The sequence below is a fragment of the Mytilus edulis genome, chromosome 4 (assembly GCF_963676685.1).
Source record: "Mytilus edulis chromosome 4, xbMytEdul2.2, whole genome shotgun sequence".
Classification (NCBI taxonomy): Eukaryota; Metazoa; Mollusca; class Bivalvia; order Mytilida; family Mytilidae; genus Mytilus; species Mytilus edulis.
The window spans coordinates 35627080-35643019 of NC_092347.1; positions in this window are offsets into that span (position 1 = coordinate 35627080).

Here is a 15940-nt window from a genome sequence, read left to right on the forward strand (position 1 = left end):
TTAATAATATACCTATTGAAAGGGCTAGGGGCTATAAATATTTAGGAATTTATGTGAGTGCAAGTGGAAGCTTTACAGAGGCTAAAGATGATTTATATAAAAGGGGATTGAAAGCTTTATTTAAATATAAAAAAAGTTTTAACTTATATAAACCTAAAATTAACACACTTTCACATATATTTGATCATACTGTGAAACCTGTGTTGTTATATGGGAGTGAAATATGGGGATCTTCAGTAATAAATAAACTAAATAAAAATGAACATAATCTTTTTAAACTATGCAAGGACATGAAACAAGAAAGTATTCATGTCAAATTCTGTAAATTTTCTTTGGGTTTAGGTAAAAAAATCTACAAATATAGCTGTATTGGGTGAAATGGGAAGATATCCCTGATTTCTTGAAGTAATTTTAAATATGTTTAGATATTATAAATATATATTAAAGTCTGATGATATCCTTCTCTCTGAAGCCCTGAATGTCTCTAGATCACTAAATAGTTTAAACAAAAATAGTTGGTATAGTTGTATTGCTATTCTTATGAAATATCTTGATATAGATCTTAAACTTGTTAAAAATTCAAAGATGGATTTAAAATCACTAATTTACCGGAAATTAAAACAGAAATATTCTTGTATCTGGAAATCTGAACTTTACAATGATAGACAAAATAAACAGCATGGAAATAAACTAAGAACTTACAGATTATTTAAAGAAAATATTTATATGGAAAAGTACTTATTAATTTTAAATGAGGATGAAAGGCGACTGCTCACTAAGTTCAGAGTCAGTGCACATAAATTAGAAATTGAAAGAGGCAGATATGTGGGGCTTCGAGTGGAGGATAGAATATGTAAATTATGTAACACTGAAGTTGAAGATGAAATTCATTTTCTTCTTCAGTGTCCTGTTTTAGAAAATAAAAGATCTGAATATATAGATTACTTAAATAAGGTTAACAAAAACTTTAAAAGCCTCCCAAATAAATCAAAATTAATATGGTTAATGTCATCTGAGGATAATGTTATAATTAAAAAAGTAAGTTTATTATTGTGTACTTTATTCAAAGAGAGAAAATTAATTCTAGATACAGTTTAGTCACCGGTAGTTTGTCCATCTATATTATATTGTAAAACTATATATGTATATATCTTTTCTGCAGAATTTATTTGGTTGAAAAAGACTTGACTTTGTTTAATTGTTAAATAATCAATGTAATCAATATGTAATCACTTGTATGAAATTGAACTTAATTGTACTGCTCAAACTATTGGGCGTCATAATTGACAATAAAAAACTTTGTATTGTATTTGTATTGTATTGATACATGTAAAATTTACTTCGCCAACTCGTACCATATTTCTACCAACTCGTACCCAATATTTTCTATTATTATTTTTGTTTCATTCATTAGGTGACATTGAACATTTGAATGTTATTTTTATTTGATCTTATGATATGATTTTTCGTAATGTTTTATGATTGTTTTTATAACATCAAGACAAATAAAAAAATTAAAATATCCTTTATTTTCTATTTTTTATTTTATTTTCTATTATTTCCAGATGTTTTTTTATGGGGGGGGGGATTAAACTGTAATAGTAGTTTTAGGATTAACATAGATATACTATCAGTGAGGGGGAGGACAGGGGGTACCCTTCTCCCTTATCCCACACCTCTTCTCCTTTCTCCTACCCCTGTTCTCCTTTCTCCCATTAGAATAAAACATCTCCTTTTGAGATATTTTTTCTTGAAATATTAGAAAAATTTTTAAAAGGAGAGATATTTTATTTTTTCTCCTTTCTCCAACCTTTTCTCCTTTCTCCCAGCCTTCCTCTCCTTTCTCCTACCCCCTTTCTCCTTTCTCCCAGCCCCTTTCTCCTTTCTCCTACCCCCTTTCTCCCTGTCTCCCTTACCCCTGTCCTCCCCCTCATCAGTGGAAGAAGACCCCTCCCCCTTTCCCCCTCAGTCCCACCTCGGATGTTCACTCCGGTTATTGATCGTTATTGATAAAGAGATACCAGTTTCTGTCAATAAAAACTCATCAATATCTAATACTTGATCGGTTAAGAACAAAACTTTACGACAATAGCGATGACTGCATCATGCAGCTTCCCATTGTGAACTCATAATTCTTTTCTATGTAGTAACATTCAACAAGTACCAGGCCATGATATGGAGTTAATATACCTCTCAATTGATAAGAATTTCCAGAGCCTGCAATTCTTTCATCATTTCCTAGCTTCCAGATGGTCACTAGTTACAAAGAATAAAAAAAAAAAAAAAAAAACTAGTTACAAAGAAGCTACTGAACCAAGAGTTGTGACGAAATTGAAAGCATCCTGTATAAACAATTCAAGTTACGGTCGACATCACGAGTAGGTTGACCATTATGGAATATATACTTATACATCCCTCAAAAAATTAAGCAATTTAAATTGGTATCTTCAACAATTGAGGGATGTATAAGTACCAAGCCACGTTCTTCTAGTTTTACTTAGTCAAAAATTATTATTACATTTTAACGGCCGTTTGTTCGCGATGTTTAAATATTCAGACTCTGTTGTAGCTACTTTACTCTGTCAATTTTAAATATTTTAAAATTTAGATCGTTCAGTGCTGTCTATTTGGTAATTTTACAGACGTTATCATCATGCTTATACATGTTATACCATCATAGATCATCATAATTGTCGTTCCCGATAAAGTTTTAGAATTGTGATGGTTCAAATCGGACATTATTATTTGTATTTAAAGCATATATGTGAGCTCTAGCTCTGTTGTAATAAGCCATATAACCTATGTCATGTTTAACAATTTTTTAGAATGATGCAAGCGTCTTGACTGATGTTCGGTTTGACTTTTTAATTGTATAAATTTCAAGATTTAGTATAAGTTTAATCTAAGAAGACTTATAAAAGATGATTAATTTAACATCAGAATCTGACTGACAAAGGATATCTGTTATCCGAAATATTTTTAAATAATTACATTTATAGTTACCTTTTTTTGTATTTGGAGTTGTTGTGTACACTTTTTTAGGCGTTTATATAATTTATTTATTGTGTACATGCATGTATCGTTACTCGTAACGATCCAGCGCCCTCGTGGGGAAAATCGTTGACTACTATTCAGACGTTTTTTTTAACTTTTTTTGAGAGCCCTATTGGTCGTGTGGTCTAGCGGGACGGCTGCAGTGCAGGCGATTTGGTGCCACGATATCACAGTAGCATGGGTTCGAATCCCGGCGAGGGAAGAACCAAAAATTTGCGAAAGCAAATTTACAGATCTAACATTGTTGGGTTGATGTTTAGACGAGTTGTATATACATTATGTACACATGCAGCCATGTATCACCATCATTGATGGCGATCCGATGGATACATCTGTTGTAGAGTTGTCACTGACTCAGACGTACTTATAAATATAATTATTTTCTGTGACTGTATATTACATTAAATTGTAGGATCCTTTACTATAGATAATTTAGCTGATCTGTAACAATAACATCTTCATGCCTTATTTATCATGTACTGTAGTACGCCGCTAGATTAAAACTGACGAGGAAAGGTAACACACGGCCAGCGAAAGCTCTTTTTTTTTGAGAGCCCAGGTGGTCGTGTGGTCTAGCGGGACGGCACGGCTGCAGTGCAGGCGATTTGGTGTCACGATATCAGATCACAGTAGCATGGGTTCGAATCCCGGCGAGGGAAGAACCAAAAATTTGCGAAAGCAAATTTACAGATCTAACATTGTTGGGTTGATGTTTAGACGAGTTATATATATGGTATATATATAAGTCTGAAAATTACACCAAACAGTGTTAGAGTTAGATTTTCTACTGACATTTTTTTTTTGTTCGTCCCTCAGCGGGATTCGAACTCACACCTTTGATACACTACAGCACCAATCGCTTAGCCTCATGTCCAGCGCTCTTGACCACTCGACCACATCCGCTATATAAAAATATAACTTCAATAGTCGTAGTGTTACCTTGTCACGAAGGCTAATATGAGACACGTGTTTTATTAAGCGTGTGTAGATGTTATCACTTTTATACACAATGTATTTTTCATTTGTCAGTAATCTAACTCAACAATTTTGATTTATCATATACTTAGACTAAATAACATATAAATTTTACCGTATGATAATAGCATTAAATTGACGTAAATTCCATATTTTTTGAATTGGTGCTTAGCGGGCTGATATGAAAAGTTTATCACATGCTTCGATTGTTATCACATGCCTTTCCGTAACGTTATCACATGGCATTCCGGTAATACTCGGCCAATTCCGGAAAATACACCTCAGTGCTACGTTTTCAGTGAAAAACATTACAAAGTAGTGTACAAAACAATTACTTGAATACTGGAAAGTATATTGTTTAAAATAATAATAAAAAACAAAAACAAAAACAAACAAATTATTTAATAAATGCATTTTTTAAAGTTTTTCTGAAACATAATTTAGAAAGTTTCTTTAAAAAGTTGACTTTTCCAAACAATGATCATTATGTGTATTGTTGAATTATTTTTTTGTAGATTCGTCCATATTAAAATGGTTTTTTTCCTCTCTCTGTTGAGGCATACGATAGAAAGATTTGATATTGAATGTATCAAATTTGGGGTCCGACGGCCGTGAACTTTTTTACTCTTTAAACTTCGGGAACCACGTAAAAGGATCAATATATGAATCGGTTATTTTTCTCTACTGTTGAAGCATATGATAAAAAGATCATAACATGTCATTTTTCATATCGCATGTATTATCAGCCCTCGGGCAATATCAGCCCTCGAGCCATGCGGCTCTTGGGCTGATATTGAACCTAGGGCTGATAATACATGCGATATGAAAAATGCCATGTAATAATCTGATAATATCATATGGGATCATGATTCATGTCATTATACTGTCACTAGAAATAAGTATATCATACAAACAAGTCTAAACAAGTGACAAACCATACAATATATATGCCCACTGGATCTCAGAGTGATAGAGATACATGGTTAATACAAATATTTATATAAGTCTGAAAATATGTATATATAAAGTCTCTGAATGATTGTATAATAAAAACTATAACACAAATTCCCATACGTTTCGGCCATTACGGCCTTCTTCATTGGAATAATTAAATTACAACATTGAAACAACAATTACATTGCTTGGATACATATATATATATGTTTTAAAGTTGCTAATATGGACGAAGGAAATGTAACACATTCCTGACCAGTCTCCTTTTCCCGCCTAATTAGACTTATCACTAGGTATGTACTTACATAAGCAACCGACGATTGGTACCACACGTGGAGCAGAATTTGTATTGTTTACTCTTACAGAGCACCGAGACCCCATTCCTTAGTTTTTTTTATGGTGTTCGTGTTGGTCAGTCTTTTGTTTCTATGTTGTGAATTGTATACTGCTGATTCTTTTTTTGATTTTTCCTGTTTTTATACGCCCGTCAAAATTTTGACGGGACGTATTATGGTATACAAATGTCCGGTGTCCGTCCGTCCGTCTGTCTGTCTGTCTGTCTGTCTGTCTGTCTGTCCGTCCGTCTGTCCGTCTGTCCGGCGTAAACATGTCGCACCGTAACTTGAGAACGACTTATCCAAATTTCATGAAACTTAATATAGTTGTTTCTTATGATAGTCAAATGATCTGTATACTTTTTGGTGAAAATAAGATTTAAACTTTTTGAGTTACGGCACTTTGTAACTAAAACAGGGGTGTGTTTTTTTTCACATGTCGCACCGTATCTCAAAAACGTTTCTTGATTATTGCTTAAAACTTTACACACTTCTTAGTTATATTAATCTTAATATCTGTATACTTTTTGGTGATGATTCAAAATTTCATTTTTGAGTTTTTGAGTATTTTGTAAAAAAGGGGGAGGGTTTTTTTACATGTCGCGCCGTATCTCAAAAACGATTTATGATTATTGCTTAAAACTTTAAACACTTTTTTGTTATATTAATCTAAAGATCTGTATACTTTTTGGTGATGATTCAAAATTTCATTTTTGAGTTATTGAGTATTTTGTAAAAAAGGGGGAGGGTTTTTTTACATGTCGTGCCGTATCTCAAAAACGATTTATGATTATTGCTTAAAACTTTACACATTTCTTTGTTATATTAATCTAAAGATCTGTATACTTTTTGGTGATGACTCATAATTTTATTTTGAGTTATTGAGTATTTTGTAAAAAAGGGGAGGGTTTTTTTCATGTCGCGCCGTATCTCAAAAACAATTTATGATTATTGCTTGAAACTGTACACACTTCTTTGTTATACTAATTTAAAGATCTGTATACTTTTTGGTTTGATTCAAAATTTTATTTTAGTGATATTTGTAAAAAAAAAACAGGGTGGTGGGGGGGGGGGGGTTCACATGTCCCGCCGTGTCTCAAAAACAATAAATGGTTATTGCTTAAAACTTCCTCAGAAACTATTTATGATTATTGCATAAAACTTCCACACAAGACGTCGGGCGTATCATGCGCTCATGGCGCAGCTGTTTATTTTGTTTTTGATTTTGCCATGGTTTGTCACACATGTAACATGTATACATAAGGGGAGCTAGCTCAGATAAAGGAATAACATCCCGAAAATTATACATGATTTTGTTTTGTATAGTAAGAAAATGACATGTTCGATAACCATACTTTTTTCTGATATTTCATGAAAACTGTAACAAACTGTTAAAGCTTTCCTATCGCATTTGAAAATAAACTCTCTTATTATTTGTACAAAATTGGTTTTCCATGTTGTATATTTCATACACAAAATGATCTGATAATTTTGCAAACATGTATCGTGAAAAAATAAATCGTCGTGGTATATACATGTACAATGTATCATATTGCTGAAAATAGAAGTAGATCCGTGTGCTATATGTATATATATATATATACCAGAGCTGAGAAACTGCGACACCGTAAGGCCGGATCAATTATTACTTGGAAGACAAGTTATTCTCTTCTTCTTTTATTTTATATAAATATATAATGTATAGTAATATAGTATCTGTAATGGCCCTGTTTTTTCTGTAATGGCGCTGTATTAATGCCCAGTTAGGGTTTTTAATAAAGTTAATAAAATTAAGCTGTAAAGAGTATACCTTATTGTATTTTATTAAATTTAGTAACCAGCAACAAACATTAAAGAACCATATAAAGGGATCACTGTTCATCCTGTTTTTCAACACATAACTTCTTTTAACTTAATATCTTGGATATTTGGTATATTTACAGCTTGATCATGGTGAAGTACAAATTATTTTTTTTTCAAACTAAAATGTCATTAAAAGAGTAAGAGAGTATATCAAATTGGCAGCAACACATACACTTTTTCAGTTGGTTATTAAATGTATTAAGAAAAATGGCCCTATTATATGTCCTTGGTCAGTAATAATGGCCTCGGATGTCTGTAATGGCCCTCGGCGTTGCCTCAGGCCATTACAGACTTCCTCGACTATTATTACAGACCTTTGACACATAACAGGGCTATTATAAAAAATACCCATTCATTAATACTATATTATATATACCAGAACTGAGAAACTGCGACACCGTAAGGCCGGATCAATTATTACTTGGAAGACAAGTTATTCTCTTTTTTTATATAAATATATAATGTATAGTAATTAAAGATCATACCTCTATCACTGAATTTGCTATATTACAAATGAACATGATGCTCTTTCATATTGAATCTCCTTGAAATCAATATAGTGAGATTACTTTTTTTCAAAAATAGTGATGGCAAACTGGTATTAATATCTAATCTGTACTAATTAAGTTTATCATAGATCCAAGTTTTGAGTTGTCCATCAGCTTAGTAGTTTATTTCTAGAAACAGTTCTCAGGTGTAAAGAAAACATGCTTTCTTTTTGTATCACTAACGAGGGTGGTAAATAGTTATTTTCGTTATTCACCGTGGTTCGTGAAATCGGTAAAAAGATCAACGTGCAAGCTATTTTTAGTTGTTCGTTGATCGTGAAATGGCAATTTTATTTCGCGTTCTTCCGTGCAGATACCCACTTTATGTCCCTTCATGCGCGTAGCTACGTAAAAATAAATTAAATTATACGTGTCAAAACGCCCGGGCGTACACTTTAATTTTGAAAATGAAACAAATAATCGACATAGAATAAGAAAAACTGGTCAAAAGCATATCAGCCTTGTGCTTCTGTTTTCAATGGATTGTAATTTTGAATAAAAGGGACTAAATTTTCTCAAAATTTACATATTTGTTCGAATCAGTTTTGTTAAAGTCTGAATCTACTATGAATTCTACGTACTTTTCTTATATTTAAAGCAATTCACTATCTGCTCAGATTCGATATGCAGTTTGTATTTTTGTCGAGCCTGTGATTTATGTCCAAGAAGCGAGACAAAGCGGCGTCAATATTTAGGTTCCGAATGTGGATAAAGTCTTTTGAATGACTCTCCGTGAAATTTTACGAAAGTCGGACAGAAACTGTTTATGATCAAAAGTGTATTCATAGCAATAATAATGCAATTTTATCTTTAATTTTTCTCCATTTCAAGGACAAAATGTATTTCTTTCTGCAATTAATAAGTGGTCGCAGTTTGGGCTTACATTTTGTTATTTCTCAATTACATTAACTACTTGTCGAACATTCGTCGAATTTTATGAAAATGCCGAAGAACCTTCTATGACTAATGTTGAAAGCTAAAATTTTGAAAGCATTTGTTTTCGTTCATTTTTCTGTTCTTTTCTGATTGACAGATAGCCGGACTCTTCTTTACGCAATTAATTGTTTTACATGCTCAATTTATAAAACATTCATAGACTGTCGTGAAATATACCAGATCAAGAAAAAAATATCAAGAAAATTTTATATTTTGTTTTAAATCCCTTTAAAGGAATGATAAATTGATTCACTTGTTCATGTTTTTTGTGGGAAGGAATCCTAGGTGTTCCAGAGTTTTTTTTTATATTGCTCCTCTTAGAAATAATTTTATTTCGTGTGCATTAAAAGGTGCTTTTGTCGATTGTATGCTCACTCACGGCAACCTTTAAACTTATTTAAAAGTAATATTGGTTTGGACATTTTCTCTAAAACCAATGACCATTAGGCTAGCTTCCAGTTTAACACGATGAATAAGTTAACATATTACAAAATTTAACCAAAACAAATTAACCATTTAGATTCAAAAGTATGTTGCTATAAATGATTTTTTACTGACAGGAATCATTATGGTATCTCATTCTCGATAGCTTTCCCTTTCGAACCCACTACCAGCAGGTGCTTTAACATTGAGCGGTTGGAACCCTTCACATCCCTCGCCAAGGTTCGGGCGTACACGTAAAAATAACCCAGCTACGCCACTGCCCTCACTAAAATCAAGTTCATTTATACAAGTATGTGAGTGATATATTAATATTCATTGAGAAAAAAATATTATCACTTTCTTACTTTTGCTACAAATTTCTTTATTCTTGCCTTCTAGAAATATACGCATTGCAAATATTGCATGGGTTTTCATTGTCATGTTTTTTTTAAGGACAATATCTATACTGAGAGTCAATTCAACTTGACTATTTTGAATTGAAATATAAGCAAATCATGACGTTCTAATCGTTTTGAGGTGACCGGTTTTCTTTATCTGTAGTAATTTTAAAGATATAGTCATCAAGCACATCAAATGATTCCTACTTTTCTTTTAAACGGCCATGACGACTGACAATGACGGACACCAAGTGACGGCAATAGTTCACGTACGCCTTTAGGCAGTCCAAAGTGATCTTTAAAGAATGAAAATATTAAAGGAAATACAAAAGTATAGACAACGCCCGGGAAATACACTCACACACACACATAGGCTAATACGCTTCCACGAGTAATGAAAAAGTCGGCTTGCATGCAGGAGTGCATATATCATTAAAGCTTTTTCGAATTCTGTCTGCCTGATGAAATATCAATTCAAACAATTGTCGGCCTTTAAATATCAAAGAAATTTTGTCGATCAAAAGGCCAGCATTGGATTTTTTTTTACAAATTGTGTTTTATTGAATCAGTGAAACCCTAAATAAAATTTTCCTGTCACGTATTTTTTAATACCAGCTAGGAAGAGCTCGGAATTGTCTGTTTTGTCGTGATTTATTGGTTAATCACAATAGTTCTTTAAACTACAGCTTCATCGTTGATAGTCTGAATTTATTACGAAAATCGCCTATTAACAATAGAACAGATGGAGAGATTTATGATAAGCTTTTCTTTGAATAGTCAGTAAGACAATTTAAGAATAAAAATGGGGAAACAATAGTGTAACGTACAACACTAAAAATCCTGAACGCGTGTATCATGTTTACTACTATAAGTATTTCATGTTTCTCATTTGAAGTATAACCAATAAAAACATGAATGATAAAAATGTTTCCAGCGTTTAAAATTAATGTTATCTAATGCATGAAAAAAAAACTCAGCTTATTCAAAACGTAAGCTAAGTCGGGTTTCCAGCGGCAGCGCGGTCAACAGTTCATTAGTTTGGGATTACTTTTGTAGGGAGCCACTAGTGGTAGGTCATATATATTTGGTATGCTGTTGCATTAGCACAAACAAATCCATGGAGATATTTGATTCATATTCAAGTTGGGCTAATACCTGTGTTACGAATTTACAGTTTAAGAAGGTTATAATATTTCAACAGTTATATATTTTCCGATATCTCTATGATTTTCCCATTTAATCTTATCATCGTTGAAAACTGTATCTAAAATCATCCCTTTATCCTTGGTTGCTATCAGACGCTTTACCTGTACAGTTGTTGCTAGGGTGCTCTCTTCGAGGTCCGCGTTTTAAGTATAAATAGTGGGTAGCTATTCAGTTCAAAACGAGCCGACCGTGCAAGGGCTGTATAGCCAGTCAAGGTCGTTAAAAACTTCCATTTGTTGTTGTTGTTCAAATCGTCATTTGTACCGAAGACAACAGACAGTGAACATTGGAAAGGTTGGAAAGGAAGTAGTTTATAGCAGGCAGTCGGTTAAGTTTAAGTGAAGTGTAGTGCTTGGAACCTGTGGACAGAATATAGAAAGGCTGAGACTGTTGGTTCGGTACAGATTGTCCAAACATGGCTGGTGCTAAGGTTTTGTGTCTCGCATCTCTCACTATTGCAGTGAGTGTTTGCTGACATACCATGCCTTAGTGCTGCCCTATTGTTCAGACAGTTATAAACATGTTTATTAAATAAAGTGTTATACCTTTTAGTTTTCAGACCAGTCCCAAACATTTAGGTTTCAGCCCAGTTCCAAACATTTAGGTTTCAGACCAGTTCCAAGCATTTCGGTTTCAGACCAGTTCCAAACATTAAGGTATCAGACCAGTTCCAAACATTTAGGTTTCAGACCAGTTCCAAACATTTAGGTTTCAGACAATAGTTCCAAACCGTCTGACCCGTTCCAAACATTTAGGTTTCAGACCAGTTCCAATCATTTGGGTTTCAGACAATATAGCTCCAAACCATCTGACCAGTTTCATACATTTATAGTTTCAAACAGTTGGTTTAAACAGTATCGGACTGAAAGGGTTTTAAACAGTTTTAATTCAATAGGTTCGGGTTAGGTTGATAGGTGTTGAAATTCGTTTTATGTAGTATTTGTTTCATATTTGTTAGTGGTAGTGCAAACTTTTTATTGACTTTAGAATTATTGAATTGCTTTTCAAATCCCAGGAAACTGGTACGAACCCGAGATAAAAATATCTAAACGTCCCCGCCCGGTTACACGTTACAAATGGTGGCTCAGCGGTGGGATTTGTCGGGCATCTCTGTTTAGTATTTTGTGATTGTCTATGACTGTCCGTCCGTCGGATGGGGACGTTAAATCCGAGGTCCCGTGTTCAGGGAGTACCACGTCCTGTGCACGTTAAAGAACCCTTTACAACCAACTCTTTGAGGGGTACGTAAGTGGCCTGTTGTGAGGCAAAATTGTTTTAAGCCGGTTTTTTTGACAACACGTCTTTTCAAGTTGTATTCAAAATATAATATTTGAAACGGTTATATATCTGGTCAAAATTTAATTTAAGTTCAGTATTCAATTGCTTGTACAAATGTGAATAAAAGTATGATATTTGGAAAATAGGAACTTAGCTAAGAAAACAGAAAGACCATGCTAGTCGAAAGAAGCTGACGGGAACCTCAGAACTGTGAGTAGGCTAAGCTAGGTACCCCTAGGTCTGACGCTTGTCGACAGATTGTTGTAGGAAAGCCATTAGTTGGTTATCATGGTATAACCCTCGGTGTACAAACTGTTGCTGGGAGAGATATTCTGCGGAATGAGTGGATACATTGAGGTTAAAAGTAGGACCTTGGTATGGTGTCAGCTAGTGTTAACACTATTTTCAAACCGTCTGACCCGTTCCAAACATTTACGTTTCAGACCAGTTCCAATCATTTAGGTTTCAGACAATAGCTCCAAACCGTCTGACCAGTTTCATACATTTAGGTTTCAGACTATAGTTTCAAACAGTTGGTTTAAACTACAGGTATTTGGGGCATGGACCCCCCTTTTTTTGGACCTCACTAAAAAAAAATTGTTTGGTGTTTTTTTTATTTATTTTCAATTTTCTACAATGTATGAACATATATCAAGTCTCAACAATCCATTGCTAGTCGAAAATTTTCCTAAATGTATGGAACGAGTCTGAAACCTAAATGTATGAAACTGGTCAGACGGTTTGGAGCTATTGTCTGAAACCTAAATGATTGGAACTGGTCTGAAACGTAAATGTTTGGAACGGGTCAGACGGTTTGAAAATAGTGTCTGAAACCTGTCTTCGGTACAAATGACGATATTCCGAACTGTATAGCTACCCACTATTTATACTTAGAACGCGGACCTCGAAGAGAGCACCCTAGCAACAACTGTACAGGTTAAGCGTCTGATAGCAACCAAGGATAAAGGGATGATTTTAGATACAGTTTTCAACGATAATAAGATTAAATGGGAAACTCATAGAGATATCGGAAAATATATAACAGTTACTGTAGAAATATTATAACCTTCTTAAACTGCAAATTCGTAACACTAACCACGCCTCCGATTTCATGCGTCCTCGCATGAGTTTACAATTTAGTACTCACAATCAAAACACAATCAAAACCGTTCTCGTTAACACTAGCTGACACCATACCAAGGTCCTACTTTTAACCTCAATGTATCCACTCATTCCGCAGAATATCTCTCCCAGCAACTGTTTGTACACCGAGGGTTATACCATGATAACCAACTAATGGCTTTCCTACAACAATCTGTCGACAAGCGTCAGACCTAGGGGTACCTAGCTTAGCCTACTCACAGTTCTGAGGTTCCCGTCAGCTTCTTTCGACTAGCATGGTCTTTCTGTTTTCTTAGCTAAGTTCCTATTTTCCAAATATCATACAGTTTAAGAAGGTTATAATATTTCTACAGTTATATATTTTCCGATATCTCTATGAGTTTCCCATTTAATCTTATCATCGTTGAAAACTGTATCTAAAATCATCCCTTTATCCTTGGTTGCTATCAGACGCTTTACCTGTACAGTTGTTGCTAGGGTGCTCTCTTCGAGGTCCGCGTTCTAAGTATAAATAGTGGGTAGCTATTCATTCAAAACGAGCCGACCGTGCAAGGGCTGTACAGCCAGTCAAGGTCGTTAAAAACTTCCATTTGTTGTTGTTGTTCAAATCGTCATTTGTACCGAAGACAACAGACAGTGAACATTGGAAAGGTTGGAAAGGAAGTAGTTTATAGCAGGCAGTCGGTTAAGTTTAAGTGAAGTGTAGTGCTTGGAACCTGTGGACAGAATATAGAAAGGCTGAGACTGTTGGTTCGGTACAGATTGTCCAAACATGGCTGGTGCTAAGGTTTTGTGTCTCGCATCTCTCACTATTGCAGTGAGTGTTTGCTGACATACCATGCCTTAGTGCTGCCCTATTGTTCAGACAGTTATAAACATGTTTATTAAATAAAGTGTTATACCTTTTAGTTTTCAGACCAGTTCCAAACATTTAGGTTTCAGCCCAGTTCCAAACATTTAGGTTTCAGACCAGTTCCAAACATTTCGGTTTCAGACCAGTTCCAAACATTAAGGTATCAGACCAGTTCCAAACATTTAGGTTTCAGACCAGTTCCAAACATTTAGGTTTCAGACAATAGTTCCAAACCGTCTGACCCGTTCCAAACATTTAGGTTTCAGACCAGTTCCAATCATTTAGGTTTCAGACAATATAGCTCCAAACCATCTGACCAGTTTCATACATTTATAGTTTCAAACAGTTGGTTTAAACAGTATCGGACTGAAAGGGTTTTAAACAGTTTTAATTCAATAGGTTCGGGTTAGGTTGATAGGTGTTGAAATTCGTTTTATGTAGTATTTGTTTCATATTTGTTAGTGGTAGTGCAAACTTTTTATTGACTTTAAATAGAATTATTGAATTGCTTTTCAAATCCCAGGAAACTGGTACGAACCCGAGATAAAAATATCTAAACGTCCCCGCCCGGTTACACGTTACAAATGGTGGCTCAGCGGTGGAATTTGTCGGGCATCTCTGTTTAGTATTTTGTGATTGTCTATGACTGTCCGTCCGTCGGATGGGGACGTTAAATCCGAGGTCCCGTGTTCAGGGAGTACCACGTCCTGTGCACGTTAAAGAACCCTTTACAACCAACTCTTTGAGGGGTACGTAAGTGGCCTGTTGTGAGGCAAAATTGTTTTAAGCCGGTTTTTTTGACAACACGTCTTTTCAAGTTGTATTCAAAATATAATATTTGAAACGGTTATATATCTGGTCAAAATTTAATTTAAGTTCAGTATTCAATTGCTTGTACAAATGTGAATAAAAGTATGATATTTGGAAAATAGGAACTTAGCTAAGAAAACAGAAAGACCATGCTAGTCGAAAGAAGCTGACGGGAACCTCAGAACTGTGAGTAGGCTAAGCTAGGTACCCCTAGGTCTGACGCTTGTCGACAGATTGTTGTAGGAAAGCCATTAGTTGGTTATCATGGTATAACCCTCGGTGTACAAACAGTTGCTGGGAGAGATATTCTGCGGAATGAGTGGATACATTGAGGTTAAAAGTAGGACCTTGGTATGGTGTCAGCTAGTGTTAACGAGAACGGTTTTGATTGTGTTTTGATTGTGAGTACTAAATTGTAAACTCATGCGAGGACGCATGAAATCGGAGGCATGGTTAGTGTTACGAATTTGCAGTTTAAGAAGGTTATAATATTTCTACAGTAACTGTTATATATTTTCCGATATCTCTATGAGTTTCCCATTTAATCTTATTATCGTTGAAAACTGTATCTAAAATCATCCCTTTATCCTTGGTTGCTATCAGACGCTTTACCTGTACAGTTGTTGCTAGGGTGCTCTCTTCGAGGTCCGCGTTCTAAGTATAAATAGTGGGTAGCTATACAGTTCGGAATATCGTCATTTGTACCGAAGACAGGTTTCAGACACTATTTTCAAACCGTCTGACCCGTTCCAAACATTTACGTTTCAGACCAGTTCCAATCATTTAGGTTTCAGACAATAGCTCCAAACCGTCTGACCAGTTTCATACATTTAGGTATCAGACTCGTTCCATACATTTAGGAAAATTTTCGACTAGCAATGGATTGTTGAGACTTGATATATGTTCATACATTGTAGAAAATTGAAAATAAATAAAAAAACACCAAACAATTTTTTTTTAGTGAGGTCCAAAAAAAGGGGGGTCCATGCCCCAAATACCTGTAGTTTAAACCAACTGTTTGAAACTATAGTCTGAAACCTAAATGTATGAAACTGGTCAGACGGTTTGGAGCTATTGTCTGAAACCTAAATGATTGGAACTGGTCTGAAACGTAAATGTTTGGAACGGGTCAGACGGTTTGAAAATAGTGTTAACACTAGCTGACACCATACCAAGGTCCTACTT